Here is a 7,500-nt window from a genome sequence, read left to right as displayed (position 1 = left end):
TTTGTTCCTCTTTTAAAAGCATTAAAGCCAGTACCATTTCAGGGTGACAGTTTTTAACTTTTCCCCCCAAAAACCAGGGGCCGTTTTTTCTTCGGCTGAGGCAGCACGCGGAACAGACAGGCAGGAAAATGCTTCTCTGTCGGTTTTGTCATCACTGAGCTTGTGTTCTTAAAGAATGTGATATGGGATATATACTATACATATTTAATAATTATATATTTATAATATAATATATTTTATATTATATAATATATAATATTTGTGTTATTTTTATATATATATATTTATAATTTATATATATATATTATATATATATATGTGTTTTGTATATATAAAATTTTAATATATATATATTATAATAATATAATATATATTTTATATATATATATAAAATATAAATATTATAATATATTAACCCAATTCCCGTGCCCGGGGAAATGAGATGGGGACTCAAAAAAAAAAAAAAAAAAAAAAAAAAAAAAAAAAAAAAAAAAAAAAAAAAAAGGGCGGGAAGGCAATGGCCCAAAACCCCGCTTAAAATTTCCAAGAAAAAACATGGAAGCCCCTGATGGTCAAGGCCCCGGTGGCCGAATGGTTTTGAGTATCGGGCTCAAAACTGTCACGACGGCAAAACTGAATTTTGAGGGTTCGAGTCACCGGCCGGCCCTTGTTCCCCTTTTCAAAGGGAACCCCACCTCGTTGCCTACCTGGGCCCCTGGTTGGCCAAACCCGCCCAAATCCTGCTTTTTCCCCGCCCGGGGTTTAAAAAAGAGAGAAAAGATTACCTAAAAAAGGGAAACCCGGCAAATCTCCGTGGAAAAGGAACTGGGCCCCACCACTACTCCTCCACGGGATCACAAATGAAAAATACAATTAAGTACATTTCTGTGACCAAAGGCGGCTCAAACTACCCCTTCCGTTAAAAAAAAAAAAAGATATATATTTATATATTATATATAATATATTATATTATATAATTTTTATATAAAAAAATTTTGGGGTGTTTTGTGTGTGTGTTTGGGGTGTGTGTTGTGTGTGTGTGTGTGGGTGTGTGTGTGTGTGTGTGTGGTTGTGTGTGTGTGTGTGTGTGTGTGTGTGTGTGTGTGTGTGTGTGTGTGTATTTGTGGTTTTTGCGTGTGTGTGTGTATGCATGTTTTACATATTTTTTGCATATAATATCATATTATATCAACCCCGACAACCCATACCACCCGCGTGCGCACCACACACACACATACCAAAACAAAACATATATATAAAATAGTAGATGATAGATGAATTAAAAATTACCATGGGATATACCAAAGTATGAAAAATGTTTCACCTGCATGCCCAAAAATGCTTTTCAAAATCATGTGTAAATGTATATGTAGTGTTATACATGTATGTATTTACATATGTACATGGGATACAAACAGTACAACGAGATAATTGCACCCTTGGGGGGAGAAAAAATCCCAAAGAGTAAAAAACTATCCCAAAAAAGTGAAGTGACACGTGTGTATCTTTTCCATGTGTGAATGCGCGGGTGTGCTTGTTTTCGTTTGTAAATCTGTCTGGTTTCCTGTGTGTGTATGAATGCGTGTGAGTTTGTTGTCAGTGCGTGCGCCCGAAAGCTTTGCGTTTTGCTATTTTTGTTTGTTCTTGAATGTCTGTTTGTTTAATTTTTTCCCCCGGGGTATTTTTCTCGCAAAAACATGCCAATAAATTATTAAACGGATCTTCAGGAGACTGAAATATTTCGGACGTTTTGTTGCCTTAAGATATTTGTACTTTCCAATGAGCTCCGCTTTTTGTTTTCATCTTGTTTTTATGTGAACTGACTTTATACTACCGTACCCTTTATACCTAAAATATTCCAGGAAAAAAATGTTTTGATAATTATTTCGTCATATTTCTTGCCTTTGTCCGTAGCTTTGCCTGTGCATCATAAAGCAGATTACTTCTCTGTCAGGAATATTCAACTCTATTCATCTTTTAAAAAAATATATAATTACTTTTTTCGAAATTCAGATTGTTTGTTTGCTTCCTTCTTCTTGTGTTTTCATTCTGTCCTTGACCCAAGAATACAATCAGTGGCGTAAAATTTCTTCTTTTGCTCAAAGCACAAAGAAACTTGTGGGGTACGTGTGTGTGTGTGTGTGTGTGTGTGAGTGTGTGTGTGTGTGTTTGTGTGTGAGTGTGTGTGTGTGTGGGTGTGTTGTTTGTGTGTGTGTGTGTGTGTGTGGTGTGTTGTGTGTGTGTGTGTGTGTGTGTGTGTGTGTGTGTCACATACGGCAACATTCCCTCCTCTCTCCTTCCTTTTCTCTCTCTCCTTTTTCTCTCTCTCCTCCTCCTCTCCTTCTCCCCTCTCTCTCTTCTCTCTCTCTCTCTCTCTCTCTTCAACCACACCACACTCACACATCACGCACATATATATATATATTATTATATATATTATATTAATATATTATATATATATATATATAAAATATTTTATATAGTTTGATGAAGATGATAGATAAAAAATAGATAGTAGATAATAGATAGATAAAGGTGATAGTAGATAATAATCGTATAGATATAGATTGTATTATAATTAAAAACACCTATATACATATATATGTATATATTTTTTATGTGTGCAATATACTACTATCTATACTGTCTATACTAAGATATGATATTATTCATTTTATATACACCATATATACATATATATGTAAAAATATGTTTGGTGTATTATATTATTATTATATAATTTATATATATAATATATATATTTTTAAAATTTTTTATATATATATATATTATATCTATAAATTATTATAATTATTTATATTTATATTTAATATATATATATATATATAATATATATTACCACTTATCTATCACAAAAATATATGTACACACCACCACCACACACCACACCACACACCCCACACCACAAACACCATTGCCACACACCCACAAAAACCCACAACACACCCCACACACACGCACACACACACACACACCCCACACACACAAAATATATAAAAATATATAATATTATTATTATATATTTTAAATATATAAATTTTAAAATTATATTATGTTATTTACTATATATATACAATAATACATATATATATTTTATATATATATTATTATTATTATAATTTATATATATAATTATATATATCGTGTGTGGTTGTGTTGTGGTGTGTGGTGTGGTGTTTTATTCTTATTATATTTATATTATTTATATAATTTATATATATTTTATATATTAAAAATTATTATAATTTATATTTATTATAAACTTATTGCAAAAACCATACAAAAACCATATGTGCCTGTATATAAATAACAGGACACAAACATACGCTCACGCAGAATCCAAAGCGTCCCCGACGTCGCCCTCTGCAGGTGACACAAGCCGCCCTTCCGCCCTGCTCTTGACGCCCCTTCCCCTGCCGACATATTTCCTGAAATCGAGTTTTGTTCTCCTGGAAATGCTCTTAATTTTTTTGGTGCATGAGGACGAAGGCAGGAAGGAAGGAGGTCGAGTTTCAAGGGTGAAACGTGGGATTCTTCTTCCTGTTTCTGCTCTCTCGCGCCTTCCTTCCTCTCTTTGTATTTATTTGCCTTTTAACTGTACTAGGTGTCTCTATCCATGTGTTGGTCTGTGTTATTTTGTGCATGGTATATGTTATATATATATATATATATTATATATATATATATTATATATTATAAAATTTAAAAATATATATAATATAATATATTAAAACCCCACAACACACACACACCCAACACCCCACCACACCCAAAATTAAAATTATATAAAATTATATTATTTATATAATTATATATATAATATAATATTTTAAAATATATTATAATTATATATAACATATATACACCACACAAACACACATAATTTGTGTATATATATAAATATATATATATATATATATTATAAAATAATATTATATATATATTATATATAAATATTTTTATATAATGGTTATGTATATATTTTGATATTTTATATGTATTATATATTTTAATTATATTATATTAATTTTAATATATTATATATTTGTTGTTGTAGCTGTATGTATATTAACCTAACACACACCCACACACACAAAACACCCCCACACAAACCCCACACACAAGAGAGAGAGAGGGAGAGGAAGAGAGAGGAGGAGAGAGAAGAGGGGGGGAGAGAGAGGGAGAAGAGAGAGAGAGAGAGAGAGGAGGGGGGAGAGAGAAGAAGAGAGAGAGAGAAAGGGAAAAGAGAGAGAGGGAGAGAGAGAAGAAGGAGAGAGAGAGAGAAGAGAGAGAGAGAAGAGGGGGAGGAGAGAAGAGGAGAAATCATAAGCACGTAATCACCCACATACACATATATGATTGTATGCAAGCATGGAAGTACGTATATATATGTAAGACTGTATCAGTCTTATCTTAACTAGAAGGAGCAGAGGATCAGTGCTGCGCGTGGAACAAGACGGCATCGCTTGATATTCAAAACCCATGCGGACATAGATGAACACCGCTGTTGTTGTTGCAGATGATTTTTTCCGTTTTTTTCACCTCTCTCTCTCTCTCTCTCTCTCTCTTCTCCGAGTGAAGATAGGATTGCTTTAGCCGAAGTTGCAGCGCCGCGCGGGCTTAGGACATGCCTGGCGCGCCGGCTAATTAACTAAAGGGCATGAGCGGTGCCGCGGTCAGAAGGCACTGGTTATTATCACCTTCCCTCGGCACTGGTGTCACTGTTAGGGCCATGAAGTAGGTTCTTTGTGCTCGATGTCATACTCTCTTGGCTTGTCCATTTGCTGGGTCTGCATGATTATTTATTTTGGTTAGCTTGTTCTAACTTCTTTGCTTGCTGACTGTGTTTGCTTGCCTGTTTACATCTCTGCTAACTTTTTTTGTTTTTTAAAACTGCACCGGCTGTCTAGGAATATAAAGTTATCTCATTCAACTGATCTGCATGTTGCATATGTAATCATGCAGGTACATTTGTGTGTTTCTGTTGTTTCTGACTTTAAAAGATATTCAAATTTGTTTATAAAAACATGTATTGAAAAACAAATTATTTATTATCAGGTAACTTAAACTCTAGCTCTAAGGATATTTGACACTATTGTAAATGCCTGCAGAAAGCACTTTTTTAAAAGATCCTCCTGACCCTATTTATAGCACTGATCGATGAAAGCAAAGCGGCAGGCAGTGTATCAAATAGAATCAATGCATGGCAGCTGGCAACTCCGGCTTCTGGCAACGTTGTTTTGACATTTGCAATACAAATGTGTTTTCAATCTCGGTTGCATTCCGTCTCTTGCTCCTGTAATGAAGTGAAGTACATATTCATGGAATTGTCACTTTTATTTTGAATCTGTTAGTAAGATACATGTTTATTTATTTATTTATTTATCACTACTATTAACACTCGATTTTAATATTCGAAGCAATCATAGAGAAAAAAGGAATGAAAAATATATTGCTTATATTCAATAAATCAAAGATCAAAATAACTAATATACTGGTTACTGGTTAAAAAATCCTAAATGTAATGAAAATGAAATAAATATACATATATGTATATATAAATGATTGACAAGACACAAGGTGAGGTGTGTTTATCGCTTGTGTGCAGGTCCGATTGCGTCCTATAATAATGATAGCATATATGTGTATATATATGTATATATAATATGCATATATAATGTGTATATATATATGTTTATGTTTATGTATATATATATATATATATATATATATATATATATATATATATATATATATATATATATATATATATATATATATTGTTCCATATCCATGGAAGGAAGCACACCTCGCCTCGCTTCTGCAAAAATATGTGTATTTGTGCGTTTGCGTGCATATAAGAATAAATGTCCATATACAAAATAATAAATAAAAAAAACATTATATAAAGCACGGCTCAGGTCAAATACATGAAATCGAAGTTCTGTGCGATTTCAGCCACCCAAGCTGCCTTCTGATTGGACGAGCCAAGGGCCGAAATCAGGTCGAATTAGGCCCTAACTTCTTCCAAAGAGAGTTGATACAATTACCCATTCTTGAGGAAGAGCAAATTCTTGCGCGCTGCCCCCCCCCTTTTTTTTTGGGGGGGGAGGGTCCATATTGGCATTACCTAAAGGTCTTTTTGTAGCAATTCCGAAACCCCTAACACTTTGATACATGTTTGCCCATTACGCGCACATTATTGGAACCTGTTGAAACATCAGTTTGTATGCCTCTACCGCGATATTTTTTTTTTCAGATATATTTCACGTAGAATAAAATAGGGGTGTGTTTTTTCATTAATTACGAATTGCATCGTAAGATCTTAATGAAAAAAAGAAATCTTATAAGTCATAAATATTATGAAATGTTTCTGTGTCTTTTAGCAGTACATCAAATATATGGGGAAAAAGTCCGTCATGGCGGTTGCTGGACATGGTACAAATTTCCAACGTATAATATATATATATATATATATAATATATATATATATATAATATCTACATACATATGTAGACATATATGTATATATATGTATACATATGTAGATATATATATATATATATATATATATATATATATATATGTATATATATATATATATATATATATATATATCTATATATATATATATATATATATATATTATATATATATATATATATGCACACACAACACACACACAAACCACACACACACACACACCACACACACACACAACACACACACACACCACACACACACACACACACACACATATATTATATATATATATATATATATATATATATATATATATATATATATACTATATATAGTATACTGCGATGGTCCAGTGGTTAGAGCTCTGGACTCTGACCCTCATGGTCCCGAGTTCAATTCCCCGGCACGACAGTCGTAAAATTGTCTGCGCTCCGACTGCTGGGTCTGACTCGATTTCACGGCGAGAAAACGCCTTGAGAAGTCAAACGCAGCTGTCGTAGGGGAAGTCGCCGTCGTGACACAGGTGTTAGCGCGCCGAACTACGGTTGATTAGGAAGGGCATCCAATCTGACAAATAACCTCTCAGCAGTGAATGAGAGAGGCTTACGTCCTGCAGTAGATCGAGTTCATAGCTCCTGCTGCCATGCCAATCCGTCGACTGACTTCTTGGTTTGACAGCTGAGAAACATGGACTACACTACCAAGGTATGTAAAGCTCTCTGTGATTTCAACGTCCACAAGCATGAATTGACTGAATGGGTTCAACTAACAGGATCCCAAAGTCATGAACCTTGGTCTTAGTCCAGGAGACCTCTAGACCCAAGGGCTTTGCCTCATTGCTAAATGCATCAAGAACTGCCTCCAGTGATTCCACAGACTCAGATAGAATAGCAACATCGCCAGCAAAGTCAAAATCTGTGACCATTTTGACTCGAAGCACTAGGATACGATCTATTGTGGACTTGCCAGGAGTGAATCCAGACTACTCCGGTTTCT

Source organism: Penaeus monodon, chromosome 14, assembly GCF_015228065.2.
Source record: "Penaeus monodon isolate SGIC_2016 chromosome 14, NSTDA_Pmon_1, whole genome shotgun sequence".
NCBI classification, from domain to species: domain Eukaryota; kingdom Metazoa; phylum Arthropoda; class Malacostraca; order Decapoda; family Penaeidae; genus Penaeus; species Penaeus monodon.
This window is presented reverse-complemented; position numbering follows the sequence as displayed.